Source organism: Coenobita brevimanus, chromosome 4, assembly GCF_032717465.1.
Source record: "Coenobita brevimanus isolate Jiangsu-jjx chromosome 4, ASM3271746v2, whole genome shotgun sequence".
NCBI lineage: Eukaryota > Metazoa > Arthropoda > Malacostraca > Decapoda > Coenobitidae > Coenobita > Coenobita brevimanus.
The window spans coordinates 27,527,674-27,549,415 of record NC_136957.1 but is presented as its reverse complement, the minus strand read 5'-3'; positions in this window follow the sequence as shown (position 1 = coordinate 27,549,415).

Genomic DNA, 21,742 nt, shown 5'->3' with positions numbered 1-21,742 from the left:
AAAGAAAGGAAAAGAGATAAAGAAGTACAAAAAAAGATAACAAGAAACAAAGACGAAGGAAGCCAAAGGGAGACGGAATGTGAAAAACATAAAATATAGGAACAAAATAGGGATAAGAAAAACAGGAAAAAATGAAGAAGCAGATGAGGCGAAGCAGAAGAGGAAATGAAGAAGGTCGAAGAAGACAATGAGAACAAAAGGGATGACGAGGAAAAAGGAAATTAGAAAAGGGAGAATAGGAAGAATAATAACAGTGATAACGAAACGAAAATAAAAGAATGAATAAGCGTAGGAAGGAAGGATGGAGTATGAACCAACTGTACCCAAATTATCTTTTTACTGCGGATTCTGATTCAGCACAAAGCCTTCATGGAGTGATCTGTCTGTCTGTCTGTCTGTCTGTCTGTCTGTCTCTGTATAATACACATGTGTATATGTATGTGTCTATCTATTTATCAATCAACTGTATTCATCTATCTACCTACCTGTCTGTCTGTGTGTCTGTAACTCCATCTGTCTATCTGTCATTACGTCTATTTGTCGATCTGTAAGGCTATCCCTCTTTCTATCTAACCATCAACCATCTGTCTATCAACAACCTATCGATTAATCTATCTTTCTATATATCTAATCTATCTCTTTTTGTATTCTCTATGCATGTTTCTTGATCACGATATAAATCCTTTTTAAGACCGCCGTAGCACCTAGTAAGGACCATAAAGTCTATGATAGTCTCTCTCTCTCTGTCCCCCCCCCCTCTCTCTCTCTCTCTCTCTCTCTCTCTCCAAGTAAGAACGGTACACAGACCAACTTTCTCACTGCGTGTTCAATTTTCAGTACAACAACAACAACAAAATCTTTATTTATCCTTGCGTTTCCTTCGTATCCATGCATATATTCATAAACCTAACTATCCCTCCGTTTTTCTATCAACACATCTGCACTTGTCTATCTCAGTCTGTGGATTTCCATATATCTATTCAAAGATGATTAGCATGTCACACAGCTCTACGCAGCTCTTTCTCCGTGCAGGATTCTGTTTCCTCTATGGCATTTTATGTCTCTATGTCTGTTGATTTCTTTATCTTTTCTTTATGTCTATCAATCTATTCATCTCCCCTTCTGACGTCTCATGTCTTTTTATTCTTCTTTTTCTTCTGAATACTTCAACTTCCCTCACTCTATGAGAGGAGAATGTGTATAGGCTGGGAGGCACAATCGAAAAGAGAAAGAGAAGATAAAACGAGAACGAGAAAGAAGGAAGAACTGTGGGAGTAAGGAGAAGGCTGTTGGAGAAGAGAGAGAGAGAGAGAGAGAGAGAGAGAGAGAGAGAGAGAGAGAGAGAGAATTGAAGGCTAGGGGAGGGGAAGAAGTGGATAAAGTGAAAATACAAGCTCCTGGAATGGAGAACGTTGCTTACAAATATTAATACCTGTGGTTTTTGTCATGGGTTTTTACAGTTGTTGAAATATGTTATCGTTATTATCATTATTATTATTATTATTATTATTATTATTATTATTACCATCATCATCATCATCATCATCCAGAGAAAGCATACAAGAAAACAGAGAGGGATCTTGGAAGGTTTGCATAGGCTTGGTATGGATAGCAAGCTGTTGAATGCAGTTAAGAGCTTACTGTATAAGTGTATATGATGATAGCGAACAATGTGTCAGGGTAGGCGGGCACCAAAGAATTATTTCAAATCAGTGTTCGAGTGAGACAAGGTTGTGCGAAGATGTTCCCATGGATGTTCAGTAGATAATACGAGTCATGGAGAGAGCTTGTGGTGACGATAAATGAATGGTTACCTCTGGTGTATCTAACATCTGATGTATGTACTTTATGATGTGCTGCTTGCAAATAATGGACAGGAGCACGGTAGACTGGTGCACAGTTTTGTGTATGTAAGTGTCATGCTTTGAAAACTGTTGACAGAGGTGACTCATAGTATGAAGATATCGGAAATGGAGAAAGACCTGAACTGGTGGAAGAGTTTCAATACCTGATTTTAGTGACAGAAAAGTAAGGTAACTGTGCAAAAGAAATGGAAAGCACAGTGGCACACAGAAGGAAACCGGCCAGTGCTATGAAGACCATGTTAAAAAACAGATTTGCGTGTGAAAACTGCATGAGGTGTGCATGAAGGAGTTTTAGTACCTTCTTTAACATAGATGTGAGACTACAGCACCGTGGGGCATGAAATTAAAAAGTCAACCGTAAGGGCAGTGGAAATGAGGTTGTTGAGGAATGTCTCCAGAATGAGGAGAGTGGATGGAATATGGAAAATAGTGATTAGTGAAAGATGTTTACCGTACTAAAGTAGTCTGTGGACACCTGTGTCAAAGAGAGTGTGCTTTGCTCCGGAGGGAATGACTGTGAATAGAAAGATGAAATCAGAGTATCTTAGCGTGGTAGACCAAGAAGGTGGATATAAATGGTAAATGAGTGCATGCAAAGTGACGTATGGAGAGTGATGAGGCTAGTGAACAAACAATCGACTTGGGTGGCTGGAAGAATTTTGAGTGGAGGAATGTATAAAAAGGTTTTTAGCACAACTGTTCTTTCCTGGAGAAATGATAATCGGCTTGAGACTAGCTGAGAGGTGATTATGTGTGAAGCACGTAAGTAACCATGTTTATGTCGGTAGCTGGAATCAGTGATCCGAGCACTGCATGTCTGGGATATGTTGTCTTGGCGAAGCAGCCACCCATCCACTTCCCGCGTCGTATGCCTCTCACCACTGCTTTATCCACACATTTCGAAATATCCAGGTGGACAACTACATTAATAGTGGTACACCAGAGGACCGTAAAGAAAACAGAAAACACACACACACACACACACACACACACACACACACACACACACACACACACACACACACACACACACACACAATTATCTCACCTCCACCAAACAAGAATAAAAGGCCCAAGTTCTTCTTGGAGAGAGGCTCACCCTAACAATCAAGAACAATGCACACGATTTTTTTTTTAATGCGAGGAAGAAGGAACCAAAGGCCATGAGCCCGTAATAAGAGTTCCCTCCAAGAGAAAAACAAAATACAAGAGAGAGCCAAATTCAAGATCCATTCATTTCGAGATGCCTGGACACACTGTGTTTGAAAGACTGGAGATCATAGGCAGCAGGAAACACAGACAGAGGGAGACAGTTCCAGAGTTGACCTGTTGCATAAATGAAGAACTGGGAGTAACGGTTAACTCTTGCATTAGAGAGCTGGACAGAAAAGGGATGAGAGTTTGCTGCTAGACGGGTGCTACACGCCCGTCGTAGAGGTGGAGGAATGCATGCAGACAGTTCAGAGGAGCAGTGACCATTAAAGTAGCGATAGAAAAGAGATAAAGATGCAACAGTGCGGCGAAGTGACAGAGGTTCAAGGGAGTCAGTAAGAGGAGGAGAGTTAATGAGACGAAAAGCCTTTGACTCCACCCTATTGAGAAGAGCTGTGTGTGGGGAGCCTCGCCACACATGAGAGTTGTACTCCACACAGGGGCGGATAAAACCCCTGTATAGTGTCAAAAATTGTGCAGGGGTAAAGAAAGAATGGAGTCGGCTTAGCACACGCAATCTCTTGGAAGCAGATTTTACAAGAGATGTAATATGATCTTTCCAAGATAAGTCCCGAGTAAATGAAACGCCATGCATATTCAAGGATGATGCAGGATTAAGCTGAATATTATTAAACATTAGTGGGTATACCTGTGGAAGATATTGATGGATTGATAGGTGTAAGAACTGAGTCTTAGATGCATTAAAAACAACAAGATTATTTTTACCCCAGTCAGAGATACGAGCCAAGTCAGACATTAGGTGTGCCATAGCCTCATCCCTTGTTTGTTGAAGTAACTGCTGAGATGGGCGTTGCAGGAACCGAATGGGAAGGTGAAGGGCGGAGTCATCAGCATATGAGTGGATAGAGTTAGATGTACAGCTTAGAAGGTCACTGATGAATAAAAGGAAGAGAGTTGGTGATAGGACAGAGCCCTGAGGAACACCACTGTTGATAGATCTAGGAGAAGAACGATGGTCGTCTACAACAGCGGCTATAGAACGACCAGAAAGGAAGCTAGTGATGAAGGCACAGATAGAAGGACAGAAACCGTAAGAGGGCAGTTTGGAAATTAAAGATTTATCCCAGACTCGATCGAAAGCCTTTGAGATGTCAAGTGCAATGGCAAAGCTTTCGCCAAAGTCCCGAAAGGAGGATGACCAGGAGTCTAAAAGGTAGGTGAGAAGATCGCCAGTGGAGCGTCCCTGACGGAACCCGTACTGACGATCAGAAAGAAGGTTGTGATAGGAAAGATGCCTTAAAATTTTTCCGTTGAGAATTGACTCGAAAACTTTTGAAATTCAGGATGTTAAAGCAAATGGACGATAGTTGGAGGGTTGGGAGTGGTCACCCTTCTTTGAGACTGGCTGAATGAGAGCAAACTTCCAGCAAGAAGGAAAGGTACAAGTTGACAGACAAATGCGAAAGAGTTTGCCTAGGCAGGGTGTAAGGACAGAAGCACGGTTCTTGAGAACAATAGGAGGGACCCCATCAGGCCCACATGCCTTGTTAGTACTGAGGCCAGTGATGGCAGAAAATACATCAGCTGAAGAAATTTTAATGTCAGCCATGAGGAAGTCAGAGGCGGGAAGTGATGGAGGAACAGCACCAGAATCGTCTAAGGTAGAATTGGAGGAGAAAGTCTGTGCGATGAGATCTGCTTTATCAATAGAAGAAATAGTTACAGAACCATCAGAGTAGAAAAGAGGAGGGAAGGATGATGAGGTAAAGTTGTTAGAAAGGTTTTTGGCAAGGTGCCAGAAGGAGCGAGAAGAATTCGAGTTGGAGAGTTGAGAGCATTTAGTACAGATGAAATTATTTTTAGCAGTGCGAAGAACAGACTTAGCACGATTCCAGGCAGAAACGTGAAGATGATGTGATTCAGGGGTGGGTTGGCTCCGGTACCTTTTGTAGGCCCTCTCCTTGTTGTGGACAGCATTAGAACAAGCGTGATTAAACCAAGGCTTGCTTGCGTTAGTCAAAGGATATGAGAAAGGAATGTATGCTTCCATGCCTGAGAGAATAACCTCCGTGATGGCAAGGCACACTCAGATGGCTCCCGGCCATGGAAGCAATAATCATTCCAGGGAAAATCAAAGAAGTACTGCCTGAGGGCCTCCCAATCCACGGCTCCAAAATGCCACAGGCGACGCTTCCCTGGAGAGTCCACAGGCCATACCGGAGTGATAAGACAGGTTAAGGTGATAAGGTTGTGATCGGAGGAGCCCAACGGAGAGAAAAGATTAACAATGTAAGCAGAAGGATTAGTTGTAAGGAAGAGGTCAAGTATGTTGGAGCTCTCTCCAAGGCGGTCTGGGATACGAGTAGGGTGCTGTACAAGCTGCTCTAGGTCATTAAGGATAGAAAAGATGTAGGCTTGTTCACCAGGTGGATCAGTGAAAGGAGAGGAGAGCCAAAGGTGGTGGTGAACATTGAAATCTCCTAGAATGGAGATTTCAGAGAAAGGAGAAATGGATAGAATGTGCTCCATCGTACATGTAAGATAGTTGAAGAATTTTTGATAGTCAGTAGAATTAGGAGATAAGTAAACAGCACAGATATATTTAGTCAGAGAATGACAGGAAAGCCGAAGCCAGAGTGTAGAGAATTCAGAAGAATCGAGTTCAGGAACACGAGAGCAAGACAAGTCATTGGGTATATATACACAACAGCCACCTTTGGCTTTGAAATGAGTATAGAGAAAGTAGGAGGATACAGAAAAGGGTTTGCTGTCAGTTGCCTCAGACAGCTGAGTCTCAGTTAGAAAGAGAAAGTGAGGTTTAGAGGAGGAGAGGTGGTGCTCAACAGAGCGGAAGTTAGAGGAAAGGCCACGAATGTTTCAGGAATGAAGAAGAGAGTCAGACAGTGGTTCCAGGCACCTCGTGTCGTCACCGGGAGAGGGGCGGAATACATGTTATGAACGCTCTAAGGTGTTGTAAATAGTCACTTTAATATTTTAAGTAAGTACAACAGAAGACAGTAATGTTAAATTATTGAATACTGCATCTGCTGTACATCAGTGTTTCTCAACCAGGGGTCGAGTAAAAAAGCCGGTTGGAATACAAAGAGGATTATGAAGATGGTATTCCCCCATTCATTAACCAGGAGGAAAAACATGGTCTAGGATCTGAACCATAGGGATTCCTTGAATATTTTAATAAACACAGCTGGCATGTGGGAGTAAGAAGATTCAGAGTCACTGTGATAGATGACTTACATCAGCATCACACCAATCTATTTCCAGTGTGTGGGTGTTCCAGTGCTTTGTGATTGAATCTCATATCAACCTTTTGTATCCAGCAGTTTCGAAGCTATTCAAAGAGCTGAAAGACAATGATTTGAGATTGGACTGTTATTACCGTTCATTAAACCAAGACTTTACCTATGATAATCGAAAACTACATAACATAATTGGCTGGATACAAAGTCTCAGATGGTTCATAATGGGTATTCGTCCATGTGTTGCTCTTGATACAGGGACTATCCTTCCCGGAAGGACCCAGGCCTTGCATCTGCGGTCTAGTGAGGTGATATAGGTTTAAGGGTCCTTGAATGTACAATTGCAGAAAAAAAATCTTGATAGACATAGGGTGAGCAGATACGAGGCTTTGCAAGCAGTGTTACTTAAGCTGCTTCTGTACAGCTGGTACTTTTTCACCTTTGGCCTGTGGGCATGAACGATTTTATTCGTTCCCAAAGAATGTGAATCCAACAAGGCTTCAGATCATATATCTGACGGCTCAAAGATGATGTTCCAGTAAAGAAACCCCAGGCCAATCACAGGCGGAATCTTGCACCAACCAGAAAATAATTATCATGGAGACATATCAAGATGTGGGAGCATAAAAAGATTACTAAAAACGGGTGAAAATGAAAATGTGCAGGTTTGTCTCATTTAATTATCATAATCTTTACTTATCGTGGTGGTAGGTGGTGGCGACCATCATCCACTCACTTGATGTAGTGCTGCCTACTTCTTCCTTAGCCTTTGTCATTTTTTTTCTGTGCCTGCCCTCCTCTCTTCCTATTTCTCCCATCTCTCCTGTCACTTCTTATTGCTTTTCTTTCCTTTACAGATGGCTTTACATTGAGTGGCAAGCCAAATGGTTTCCTGTAAGCCAAGAAACCATTTAAACGCTGGGTGGTAACCATATAACCAACCCATACGTGCTCCCTACGTGTCAACAAGTGGGTTGGTGGAGGGTTAGTGCCCCTCCCCATAAAACAAATAAATCAGAGTCAAATGGCCACCCCTTACGGGATTAGGGTTTCTAGCAATAGATAGATATATTTACTTATCGTAAAATGCAGTTGGAACTTACAGATGGTGAAATGCAATTTATATAATAACATCATCTATTCACTCATGTGCAACTTATAGTTAACTCTACACTCAGTGACAAGGAACGGGTATTCTGAAATCCAGGTAACTATCAACTAAGTTGAGAGATAACCATATAACCAAATGGCCACCAGGTGGTCAGGTGAAGTAGGGTGCTACATGCAACTTCAGTTGTGTGGGTTTCCATCTGAGGGGCGGTCAATGATCACGTAATGCCATCAGTAGGCGCTCAATGCTCACATAAGGCCAGTCTGGGGTGAGTGAAGCTGGTCAACTCTGCCTTAAATATCGAGACGGAGTAACCTACTGTAGCCCGGAACCCGACGTGACTGATGGGACAAAACAGGACTGAAATAACTGATTGATGGATTTTATTTTTATTATTATTATTATTATTATTATTATTATCAATATTATTAGTCATTGCTATTATTATTATTATTATTATTATTATTATTATTACTTTGGATGTTTGTGATAGTACTGCTTGTTGTTGCTCTCACTATAATTGCTGTCCATCCCCATTCTACTGTTGTCTGTCTCATTTATGTTTCGAAACAGTACCATTAATTATTGTAACTATCATATTTTTCTGTGGTTTGTGTGTTTATGGCTTGCTTCTGTCCATCTCTCAAAATAAGTAAGATATATAGCTTCATAGAATTCGTTTTACATTATGGAGTCGATTATACCATACATGCGTCATCCCATCACTTACTGTCACTAACGCCTCAAACTATTGTTGACATGGGAAGCAGTGTACAAACTCTTGAATGATACTCATGAAACCAGATGCTCATGACACCAGATCGCCCACTTCGTCTGAGGTTCCGAAAGGTTGTGATGAAGGCTCTATTGGTACTTTTTGATGCATATACAGCACATTTTGGGAGAAATATGCTGTGTACAGAAGTCCTGTCATGTAAAAAAAAGAAGAAGAAGAAGAAGAAATTTGTAGTATAACCTTTGCATAAGGAGGGGATTTTGGTTTTGGTGACATTGGTGTCTTCTGGGAGCTCTGTCTTTTGGTCTCTAGGTAATGTTCGTAAATCAGAATATCATCCCTTGTTATATGATGCTGGAAAAAGAAATGACATGACGTTGAATTTAGTCACCTATGAAGACATATGGGCAATCACGGTGCCCCCCCAAAAATAATAATGATAAATAATTCAACAGTGGGTCGGGTCCGCCAGCCTTAACCCAAGGCGTCCTGACGACGTATGGATACGTCACCACGTTTTATCACAGTGACACCTGACAAAGTATCCATACGTTTTGCAATTGCGAGGTCTGTCATTTGCACATTTTTCACGTTCCCCGGGTGATTTTTGGTAGGCATATGTGGCAGACCTTCCTCTACTCAACTCCAGGAAGGGATAATGCCTGGCCCCACCTGACTCCAGTCCTCCCCCCGCACACCATTTTCTCAGCAACTTGCCTGTTAGCAGTGACCTGGCCAGTAAAGATATGTCGCACCATGGTCTCTCCAATGACGAAATTTCAAGGCGAAAGTGATTCCTGAGGTGAAGGACAAAGGAAGAAATAAGCCAGAGGGAGAAACAAGCAGAAGTTATGAGGTGGTAATGTCGTAAAAGAAGGTGCCATACGTTGATGTTTTTGGTGAGTGAACGACGCTTATATCGCCTATATTATTGTCAGGAAACCAATATACTGTACTCTTGTGCTACGTGTAAATTCGTACCATATAAATATCTAACCAGTTATGAATGATCTGAAATAACTACCCCTCCCATAGAAAACATTTTCTCGCGAGCCTGGCCTGAGAGAAAACGGTAACAAGGTAAAGGTACTCTTACTTCTACCGTATTTCTAAACTCAACTGAGCACTTTCTCTCTGAATTTTCGATGTTTCTCATAAAAAGCGGAGGTATTAGTACAAAAAAAGATCTTCAAAAATTTTGCTGGGATTGGGGGGGTCATTGGTGAAAAATCTGCCGAGACACGGCGGGTTAATCTTGGCCTTGATTCAGTGCACTATGGCGTAGCGTACTATCGTGCTGACCAGAGTTAATGATATTTTGAGGAGCGACTTGTGCAAAAGGGACTCAATTTACTGGCCATGAATTACAAATTAGTGGGGTCATCCAAAACGTTTTTATTAAATCTTAGAGAGCGACATTTATACACTCTCAGGAGCCTATGTTTCACCCTCAGCTAAATAACCTCATCTGGCAATAGGCGAACTAGAACACGTTGGTTGTCCCGATTATGAGAGGCTTAATGTCAACACTAATAATAATATCAGGCTACAGTGACTCACGCCCAACCACTGAGCTCTATAGTATGGAGAGGCTTTCTCATGGGTAGCACCACATAATTTATGCAGCCGCCGCCAGGGTGGTGCTGGTGTAGCGGCAGCCATGTTACACCACGTCTGATGCCCATGTTTTTGTACTGAGCTGCTCTGTGTGTTTTTCAAAGCAGCTGATGGTTGCGGAAAATATAGTGCCATGGTCCACTGTGCAGCTTACGGATATAAAAATGGGCACAGGAATTCATCGAAGAGAGATGGTGTTACATTTCACAAGTAAGAAATACATGTTGATGCTAATTCAATAACATTACTGCCCCCTGGGGTGGGTCAGTATCCCTGTTTTATACTCATTTGTTAAATGTACCTGATATAATTCGTGGAACTAGGCAGAAAAAAATATCATAATCTATACGTGATTTTGTATTGTAAGCCACGAGTGTATCTTTATTAATAACCACTGCTTAGTGGAAATAAAGTATTTGAATTTGAATTTGAGTGCTGATGTTCCAATACGACGGCCAAAAGCACATGCTCGAGGTGGAGATAGCCACTCCATACTATACAGCTCAGTGTTCCCAACTAAATGAATTCGTTCGGTGTTAGCTGGAACACAGTACTACAGTTGTCCTGACCATTAGAGTGGCAGCAAGAAGCAATGACAGGGGGGAAGCAAGAAGAAAAATTAAAAGACAAAAACTAAAAGCAGAAAGAGGGTAAAAGAATGGAACGAAAGATGGAGAGGAAGACAAAAAAAGCAAACCGAGAAACAGTCATAACAAGCCCGAAAAAAATTCAGTGGAGAGAGAGAGAGAGAGAGAGAGAGAGAGAGACGGGGAAAGGGATCAGTATCATCCTACATGCTGGCCAACTCTGTATACAGTAGATTTCCGAACTATGAAAACATTCTCTGGCCTTGCACAACTAGTTCCTTACTTTTGTGGGGACGTGTGGGTAGGCTGGGTTGGGGTGGGAGTGACTGTGAAGATCTGAATCAATGTGGTTATTTTGAACTGAGGACTATTTGGGATGATGTGGGGAGACTATTATGCAAGGAAGAAGGAGCCAGAGGCCAAAAGAATGCATATTGTTATTTCCCATTAGAAAAAAAAAAAACATAAACAAGATAACAGGGACTATAATTCAAGATCTGTTCATCTCAAGATGCCTGGACACACTGTGTTTGAAGGATCGGAGATCATAGGCAGTAGGAAATACAGACAGAGCGAGACAGTTCCAGAGTTTGGCTGTTGCATTCATGAAGGAGTGGGAGTAAAGGTTAACTCTCACATTAGATAGTTTGGCAGAAATGAGATGAGAGTTTGTTGCTAGCCGCATTTTAAGTGCTTGCCGTTGTGGTGGAGGGATATAAACAGCAAGTTCAGAGGAGCAGTGGCCATTGAAGTAGTGACAGAAAAGAGACAAAGATGCAACAGTGTGGCAAAGAGACAGAGGTTGAAGGCAGTCATTAAGAAGAGGAGAGTTAATGAGACGAAAAAAGAAGCCTCTGACTCCACCTTGTTGAGAAGAACTATACTGTATATGGGGAGCCTCCCCACACATGACAGTTGTACTCTACACAGGAGCGAATGAAATCAGTGTATAAAGTCAACAATTGTGCATGGGTACAGAAGGCATGGAGTCGGCTTAGCACACCTAATCTCTTGGAAGCAGATTTTTCATGAGAAGTAATATGATATTTCCAAGATAAATCTCGAGGGAATGAAACCCCAGGTTTGTTTAAAGATGGTGCAGGATTGAGTTGCATATTGTTAAAAATTAGAGGGTATTCATGCAAAAGATACTGTCGGGTGATAAATGCATGAACTGACTTTTTCATGCATTAAAAACAATAAGTGTACATTTACCCCAGTCAGAGATATGAGCCAAGTCAGACATTATGTGTGCCATAACCTCATCCCTTGTTTGTTGAAGCAACTGCTGATTCAGATGCTGCGGGAAGTAGATGGAAAGGTATAGGGTGGAGTCATCAATGCATGAATGGATAGGGTTTGCTGTTAAGCTCAGATGGTCATTGATGAAGAAAAGAGAGTTGGTGACAGGACAGAGCACTGAGGAACACCACTATTGATAGCTCCAGGCAGGGGTGTACCTAGAGATTTGGGGGCCCGGGGGGCTAGGTTCTTTGCGGGGGCTCCCCCTCATTTTCAAAACTTATCTAATGTCTCAGCCAGGATTGTTGGGATGATTATATATATATATATATATATATATATATATATATATATATATATATATATATATATATATATATATATATATATATATATATATATATATATGAAGCTTTATGAGGAACACACTGAGGTGGTTTGGCCATGTGGAGAGAATGGAGGGTGAAAGACTGACGAAGAGAGTGTATGTGAGTGAGGTGGAGGGGGGAAGAGGGAGGGGGAGGCCGAGGATGAGATGGAGGGATGGGGTGGAGAGGTATATGAGAGAGGGGGGTGTGAGTTGGGAGCAGGGCAGTGAAATGGCGGGGGACAGGGCGACTTGGAGGCGATTTGTTTGTGGCCACCCCAAACGGGATTGAGGCGTCTGGCAATATATATATATATATATATATATATATATATATATATATATATATATATATATATATATATATATAATCAGCATCATCAGTAGTTTGAGTGTCCACTGCAGGACCGGCCTATCCCGACCCAAGTCGGGACGATACAGCCAATGTACCTCTACCAGGTGGCTTAGGCTGTCTAGTAGAGATTGTATTTAGGGTAAGAAGTGCTTGTAAGTGTTATTGTAGTGTTGGAGTGGCTTTGGATGTGTGTGTAGTCTGTGAACCAAGTGTAATCGGCCTGCCAAGCCGACTGGGTGCAAGCATACTTTATAGTAAGCAACACTGGTTCAACCACAGCACCCCTTTTGTCTGCCAATGCAGTACGTGGCTGGGTGAACACTCCCAAAGTTTATTATCCTGGCAGGGCGTGAACGCTGGACTTTTGGGGGCCCTGACTTTTTTGGGCCCCCCCCCCCTGAATTAGGGGCCCGGGGGGCAGTTTCAAACAACCCCCCCGCTCCCCCCTTAGGTACCCCACTGGCTCCAGGAAAAGATTGGTGGGCAACTACAACAATAGCTATAGAGCGACCAGAAAGGAAGCTAGAGATGTAGGCACACACAGAAGGATAGAAACCGCAAGAGTGCAGTTTGGAAATTAACTGTTTATGCCAGACTCAGTCAAAAGCCTTTGAGATGCCAAGTGCAATGACCAAAGTTCTGAAAGGAGGATGGCCAGGAGTCTGAAATGTTGGTGAGAAAATCGCCAGTGGAGCGTCCCTGGCAGAACCCATACTGACGATCAGAAGGGAGGTTGTGATAGGAAAGATGTTTTACTCATTTATTTATTTATTTTTTGGTTAAGAATGCACCCAAAAACTTCTGAAACACAGGATGTTAACCCGCCGCATCCCGTTCATATATATATGCGCCTGAATGTTTTGTCATTGTGATTCTGTTGATGTATATAAATGCCTTGCAATTGCAAGGTCCGTCATTTGCACATTTTTCAAATTTTGCACATAATTTTTGGTAGGCACGTGTGGGAGACCTTCCTGCCGCCAGGCGGTGACACTGCTTGGCCGCGCGTGACTCCCCCCCCCCCTCCGCACGCCATTTTCTCAGCAACTCACCTGTCAGCAGTGACCTGGCCAGTCAAGACATGGCGTGCCACGGTCTCTCTGATGAAGAAATTCAAGGCAAAAGTGATTCCTGATGTGGAAGACGAAGATTATGTGGCTCCAGAGGAAGCAATGAGCAGAAGGATGAGGAGATAACGACACCAATGAAGGTGAGGTATGCTGTGTTTGGTGAGTGAAACAACACCTATATTGCCTATATTATTGTGTGAAAACCAATATACTCTTGCCCAACATCTAAAATTCGTACCAAGTAAATTAATATCTACCTATTCTGAGTGGTTTGGAATAGTCACCCCTTCCATAGAAAACATCTTCTCTAGAGCACGACTCTTGAGAAGACTGTACCAGGTGAGGTGAGGGTCATCTGTACAGGGCACTTCTAAGCTCAGGTGAGCACTTTCTCTCTGAATTTTCGATGTTTCTCATAAAAAGCGGAGGTTTTAGCCCCCCCAAAATAATCGAAAATCTGCCGGGATTAGGGGGGTCATTGGTGAAAAATCTGCCGGGAGGCAGCGGGTTGAAGTTATTAGGTGATAGATAGAGGGATGGGATTGGTCACTGTTATTTGGGGCAGGCTGAATGTAAGCAAACTTCCAGCAAGAAGGAAGAGAGTAAGTTGATACATAAAAGCAAGAGTTTACCTAGGCCGGGTGTAAGCACAGAAGCACAGTTCTTGAGGACACCTGGAGGGACCTCATCAGGTCCATGTGCCTTGTTAGTACTGAGGTCAGTGAGGGCACGAAATACATCAGTTAAAGTAATTTTAATGTCAGCCATGAGGAAGTCAGAGCACGGAAGTGATGAAGGAATACTACTGGAGTTGTCTAAGGTGGAACTGGGGGAGAAAGTCTGACTGAGGAGTTCTGCTTTATCAGTAGAAGAAATAGCTACAGAGCCATCAGAGTGGAAAAAAGGACAGAAGGATGATGAGATAAAGCTGTTAAATAGGTTTCTGGCGAGGTGCCAGAAGGAGCGGGAGGAGTTTGAGTAGAGGAGTTCAGAGAAATTAGTGTGAATGAAATTATTTTTAGCAGAGCAAAGAACAGACTTGGCACGATTCCAGGCAGAAACATTAAAGAGATGAGATTTACTGCTGGGTTGGCTCTGGTACCTTTTGCTGGCCATCTTCTTGTTGTGGACAGGATTAGGAGAAGCATGATTAAACCAAATTTTTGTTTTGCATTAGTCCCAGGATATGATAAAAGAATGTATCCTTAAATCCCTGAAGGAATAACCTCTATAATGCAGAAGGCACACTCAGATGGCTCTCAGTCATGGAAGCAATAATCATTCCAGGAAATATCGAAGTACTGCCTGAGGGCCTCACAATCAGCAGCTCCAAAGTGCCATAACCATTGCATCTTGCAAGGGTCCACAGGCCTTATTGGAGCGACAGGACAGGGTAAAATGATAAGGTTTTGATTGGAGGAGCCCAACGGAGAGAAAAGATCAACAGTGTCAGCAGAAGAATTAGTTGTAAGGAAGATGTCAAATATGTTGGAAGTCTCTTCAGGGCCGTCAGGGATACAGGTAGGGTTCTGTACAAGCTACTCTAGGTCATTTAGGATAGAAAAAATGTTGGCTTGTTCACCAGGTGTACCAATGAAAGGAGAGGAGAGCCAAAGGTGGTGATGAACAATGAAATCTTCTGGAATGGAGACTTCAGAGAAAGGAGAAACTGATAGGGTGTGTTCCATCTTAGAAGTAAGAAAGTCGAATATTTTTTCATAGTCAGCAGAATCAGGGGATAATTAAACAGCACAGATATATATAGTCAGAGAATGATAGGATAGCCAAAGGCAGAGAGTAGAGAATTCAGAAGATTCAAGTTCAGGAACATGAGAGCAAGATATGTTGTTGCATACTTATTTGCAACAGCCACCACTGGCTTTGAAATGAGTACAGAATAGAGAAATTAGCAGGATATACTTAGGGCTTGCTGTCAGTTGTCTTAGACAGCTGAGTATTAATGAAGAAGAGGAGTTGAGGTTTAGAAGAGGAGAGGTGGGGCTCAACAGAAGGAACTTGAGAGGAAAGGCAGAAATGCTCCAGAAATGAAGAAGTGAGTCAGACAGTGGTTGCATGCATCTTGCTTGGGGAGATGTAGGTAAATTGTTAGAGGTATAAGAATTTTATTGATTCTGAGCGGTTTAAGGCGTATGAGGAAGTTTCTGCAGAACTATGTGAGGACTTCTCTGATTCGTTGATGGTGCCTGTAGGGTGTGTGGTGATTTTAAGGGTGTGCTTAGACCTGGAGTGTGAGGAAACTACCGGAAAGCGGAGAGACGGTGGGGTACTGGGGAGAGTGTGGCGTCGTGGGGAAACGGTGGGATGTGGGGAGACTGTGCGGGTGTGGGGAGGTTGGGGCTGTGTGTGGATATGGTGAGACTGTTTGAGTGTGGCGAGACTGAGGGTGTGGGGAAACTGTGGGAGTTTGGGGAGACTGCCGGTGTGGGGATATGGGAAGGCTGTGGAGGTATGGGGATGTGGGAAAGCTGTGGAGGTGTGGGGATATCGGGCGACTATGGAGGTACTGAGATATGGAAAGAGTGTGGGGGTGTGGGCATATGGAAAGACAGTCGGGGTGTGGAGATATGGGAAGTCCTGGGAGGTGTGGGGATATGGGGAGGCTGTGGGAGTGTAGGGATATGAGAAGACAATGGGGGTGTGGAGATATAGGGAGGCTGTGGGAGTGTGGGCATATGGGAAGACAGTGGGGGTGTGGGGATATGGGAAGATTGTGGGGCTGTGGGGATATGAGAAGACAATGGGGGTTTGGGGATACTGGAAGGCTGTGAGGGTGCAAGAATATGGGGAGGCTGTGTGGGTGTGGGGATATGGGGAGGCCGTGGGGGTGTGGAGATATGGGAAGGCTGTGTGGGTGTGGGGATATGGGGAGGCTGTGTGGGTGTGGGAAGGCTGTGTGGGTGAGGGGATATGGGGAAACTGTGAGGGTATGGGGAGACTGTAACGGTGTTGGGATACGAGAAAGCTCTGGTAATGTGGGAATATGGTGATACCAGTGGTGTGGGGTTATGGGGAGGCTCCTGTGGTGTGCAGATATGGGAAAACTGGTGATGCGGGGATATAGGAAAATTGGTGTTGTGGAGATGTGGGAAGACTCTGGTGTGTAAGGTGTGAGGAACTCTGTGAGAGTCTAAGAATTTTGCAAAGGGTTGGAGAATTCTGCAAAGATATGGGGGCACTGGAGGTGTGTGAGAGTCTGTGGTGTGTAGGAAGGTTTCTAATGGTATGGAGGACTGTCGGAGTTTGGAGACGTATCCAGGGCTGTGTAGGATTCTGTGAACTTACGCAAGACTCCCTACCTCGCCGCCTTACTCCCTACCTTCATCCTTCCCTAATAATATTTTTAGTGCTGCAACTCACTCGCCTTTCCAGGCCAAATGATTGTAAGAACATTACGGTCTAACACTGGGTCTGCCTTCATTCTAACTTCCTCCTGTTTGTCTATTTGTCTAGCATTTTTACTCACGTGCCCACCTAGACTCTCCCCTCCACCATATTTTTAAGTTCCTACTTTACTGCCTCTTATATATCGTTCTTCAATTTCTTTATCTGCCTTTCATCTTTTCTTTGCCTTCTTAACTGTTTTATACCTCGTTATGTATCTGCATCTTACGTGATCATTCTGATTACCTATCTTTTCCTTTCCTCTTTTACCTACCGACCTCTATATCTTTATCTGTCAATTCACATTTTATTTGCATTCTTATCCACCTCTTGTGGCCTATTATCTAAACATATACCTCTCAATTACCTTTTCTGTTTACCAATCTCTCTTCCGTATCTACTTATCATCCTGTGTATGAGCGGTTCCCAAACATTTCTTCGTTGTGACATCAATCAGGTATCTCGAGCCATGACCGAGACTCCATTGGTATTTGTGTGTGTGTGTGTGTGTGTGTGTGGGTGGGTGGGTGGGTGGGTGAGGGGATGGTGGTATGATTTAAAAGGGAAAAAGATGGGTATTCTGATTTACATATATCACTATTCACGCCTGGCAGTAGGTGATGGCATCATTCTCCCACGATGTAGTCTTGCCCACTTCTTCCTTCACGTTTATCATTATAATTTTGTGTCATGCCTCCTCTCCTGTGACTTCATTTCCTTTTTGTCACTTTATATTACTTTTATTTCCAGTTCTGTGGCTCGACACTGAATGACAATCCTAATGCTTCCCTGTTACTCAGGAATTCATTTACAGTGCTAAGTAGTAACCATATAACCAGTAACGGGGGGACATGGAGCCTACTATGGTGCCCCTGTTACCCGGCGAAACGACGCCACTGCGGCGTCCATCTAGGAACCAAACTTCGACACGTTTTCCCGCTCTTCACTGAGACGAGACGCTGTCGGTTGCAAGGGAACATTGGACTGAAAAGTTGGCCCTGCAGAAGCTGTTGCTTACCTGCGGTTGGTGGGTATGATCGGTAAGGCAGGCCAGGGCTGATAAACAGCATCAACTTCTCACCCCTCCAGTTTTCAAACAATATTGAAGGTGAATGTACGCGCGAGAGTGTTTTGTTCCGTTTTCATTCAGCAGATGGAGGGTTGATCCGTGTATATATTTGCTCAACTAGCTCAAGCCTTACTATTGTGACCATTAAATTCCATTATTTGTTGCTTATCTGCCACATTCGAACAATCATTAGGGCGTCAGGTGATGAATCTGACACTGATGATTACTCATGTAAAGAAATCATTGTGTAAATGTGTTTTCTCTTTTATAATATTGTAAATTAATACACATCTTCCAGTAAACTTCTTTACCATATGTGGTACAATACATTGCAGGCAAATGAAACGCTCACTATTTCTGTTGCCGTCACACAGCTTTTGATATGCATTAAAACAGGAAGCACTGTAATACAGTAGCCTATATTTTCAGTGTAATGTTTAGGTGAAAATAATGTACACCCTCAATACTGGTAGGAACTTGACGTGAATGGCAATGGATAGCCAGATGATCGAACATATCTGAGTACTTGGAGAACAAGACACAACAATGGTGAGGTTCACAATATGGTACATAAGAGTAACTCAAACATATTTCCCTGGCATTGGGCAGAGCCTTAATTACCGATATCAAAACGATGTGCATCGTCATAATTAATGCATTAATAAAAGTATGGCATGTATTGAAGTGTACTATGTGTTGATGGAGGTCTTTAGAAAATGGAAAAGCTCTGAAAACTGTTTCTAGTCTGCACATTGCATAGGACGTTCCAGGGCTACAAACAAATGCTGGAGGGTTGACAGTGAGTTTGTGAGTGTTGCTGTGTGCCTAAGTTTGGGTTTGTGTACGTATTTATTCGTGAGTTTCAATATTCTCGAGTATATTTGTGGTTTTTGTGTATGTATTGTTGAGTATCTTTCATTGTGTGAGTGTATGCTTGAGTTTGTGTGTTCTTACCTAATTGTTCTTACCTAATTGTATCTTTACAGGAATGAGTCAAGCTCGTACTGTCCTGTGTCTTAAACCGTATTTATCGTACATATCCTTAAATTTATGAATTGTTTTGGCACACACTATTTCATTCGGTAGTGCATTCCATTGATCAATTGCTCTGTTTGGGAAACTGAATTTCCTTAAGTCTTTATCACCTCTCTTCTTATGCAGTTTTTTGCAGTGTCCTCTTGCTGATGCTTCTCCATATGTTAAGTAATCATTTATGTCTATTTTCTCCTTCCCTGATATGCACTTATATAGCATTATCATGTCACCTCTTTTCCTTCGCTCCTGTAGTGTTGGTAGATTCAGTTTATTTAGTCTTTATTCGTAGCTTAGGCCCCTTAAGCTTGGTATCCATCTTGTAGCGGCCCTTTGAACTTTTTCAATCTTGTCTATGTGCTTTTTGAGATGAGGACTCCAGACTACTGATGCATATTCCAGGGTTGGTCTAATGAATGATGGTATTATCCTTCTTAGCATGTCTTCATTTATGTATGTGAATGCTATTCTCATATTTGCAAGCAGTGTATACATGTTTCGTACCTTCTCGCTGATGTGGTCAGCAGGAGATATTCTGTTATTGATAATCACACCTAGGCCTTTCTCTCTTTCTGATGTGTATAGGGTTTTATTTCCTAACTTATAATCCCAGTCAGGTCTTTTTCCACTTTTACCAAACTTGATTACATGACACTTGTCCACATTGAATTCCATTTGCCATGTACTACTCCATTCATGAAGTTTATTTAATTCTTCTTGTAGCTCTTTACAAGAGTCTGTGTTAGTAATTCTCCTTTGTATTTTTGCATCATCTGCAAACATATTCAGATAGCTCTCATTTCCAGTGTTACTGTTTATATCATTTATATACACTAAAAACATGATCGGTGCCAGCACTGAACCCTGTGGTAGTCCACTAGTCACTTCTTTCCATGATGAGTAGTTTCCTCTTAGTACTGTTCTCATTTCTCTTTTTTATGAGAAAGTCTTGCATCCAACAAAACAGTTTGCCTCGAATTCCTCCTTGATGGTACAGTTTCCATAAAAGTCTTTGGTGTGGTACTGTGTCAAAAGCTCTCCTGAAATCTAAATAGATACTGTCCACCCATCCTTCCCTTTCCTGGATTGTGTTTGTTACCCTGTCATAGTAGCTCAACAGATTAGTAACACATGATTTCCCTTTTCTGAAACCAAACTGTCTTTCTGTTATCATACTGTGTTCTTCTAGATGATTTACCCAAGCTTTTCTTATAAGCTTTTCTAATACTTTGCTTACAACACTGGTCAGTGATACTGGTCTGTAGCTGAGTGGATTTTGTCTATTTCCTTTCATGAATAAGGGGACAATATTTGCTTTTTTTCCAAATATCAGGTAGTTTACCTTGACTCAAGGATTTCTTGAAAATTAAAAATAATGGTTACTTAACTCCTTTGCACATTCTCGTAGTAACCAACATGAAATTTCATCAGGACCACTTGCTTTTCCTCTGTCTAATCTACTTAACTCCTCCTGTATTACTTTTTCTGCTATTTGTATATCTGGTAGTGTGTGGACATGCATGTTCCACATAGTCCCTCTCAAATTTTTTTTCTTCTGTAGAAACTAATTGGAAATTCTTATTTAGTGCTTTACAAATATCTTTCTCTTGTGTATAAGTGATTCCCTCGTCCGTAATTGATTGTATTATATCTTTTACTTTGGTTTTGCTTCTGATATAGCTGTAAAACAGCTTTGGTTGATCACTACTTTTATTTATTATATCCTCCTCAAACTGTTTTTGAGCTTCCCTCCTTATTCTTGTATAATCGTTTCTTGCCTGTTTGTAATTATTATACGCCCTTTCACTATTATGTCTTCCGTATCTATTCCACAACAAATCTCTTCTTTCTTTTGATTTTTTACATTCTGTATTGAACCATTTCTGTATTTTCTTATCTGCATCTTTGTGCTGTGGGATGTACTTCTGGACTCCTATTTCATAAAATTCACAGAATTTTTTATATACAGCATTTAAATCTTGTCCTCTAAGCTCATTTTCCCAATCAGCTTCTACGAAATACTTCTTTAGGTCTTGATAATTCACTTTTTATAGTTTAGGCTCTTCTTGTAACTGTCATTGCTGTTTACTATGTCATATGCTATCCTGAAGTTATAATTTAGTACTGCATGATCGCTTTTGCCGAGTGGAGGATGATATATTAAACTGTCAATATCATTTTCTTGCCTAGTAAATATTAGATCTAGCACTGAAGGTACATCAAGTCCTCTTTTTCTGGTGGTTTCCCTCACATGTTGCGTTAGGAAGAGCTCTTGTACGAGATCCAGGAGCTTTTGGTCCCAACAGCTTTCTTGGCTAATTATATCTAGAGTATTCCAATTTATATTTGTATTGAAATGCCCAGTTAGTATAATTCTTTCTGATTTCTCTTCCATTTTATGTAGTAATGATCTTAAACTCTGATTTGTACTCTCTGCCAGGTCCTCATATTCATCTCTTTCCCATGTGTTTGATCTGGGTGGCATGTACAAATCGGCTACAATTATTTTACCTTCAGATGTGTTGATCTCTACTGCAAGCAGTTCTACTTGTGATGGTATATCTAGTTTTATTTCATTGACTTTTAGATTTTTCTTAGTTAATATTATAATTCCTACTCCTTTTTTAAAATTTCTGTCTCTTCTCCATATATTGTATTCCTCTAAGTTTAGTATGTCATTGGATATCCTTGGTGTTAATTTTGTTTCAGTTAGGCATATTATTTGTGGTTCATTATCTCTGACATAATCATTCATCTCTAGTAATTTAGATACCATTCCATCCACATTTGAGTACATCAACTTTATCATCTTGTTTATATTCTTGTCATGACATTGTTCTACTACCTTCCTCCTTTTTA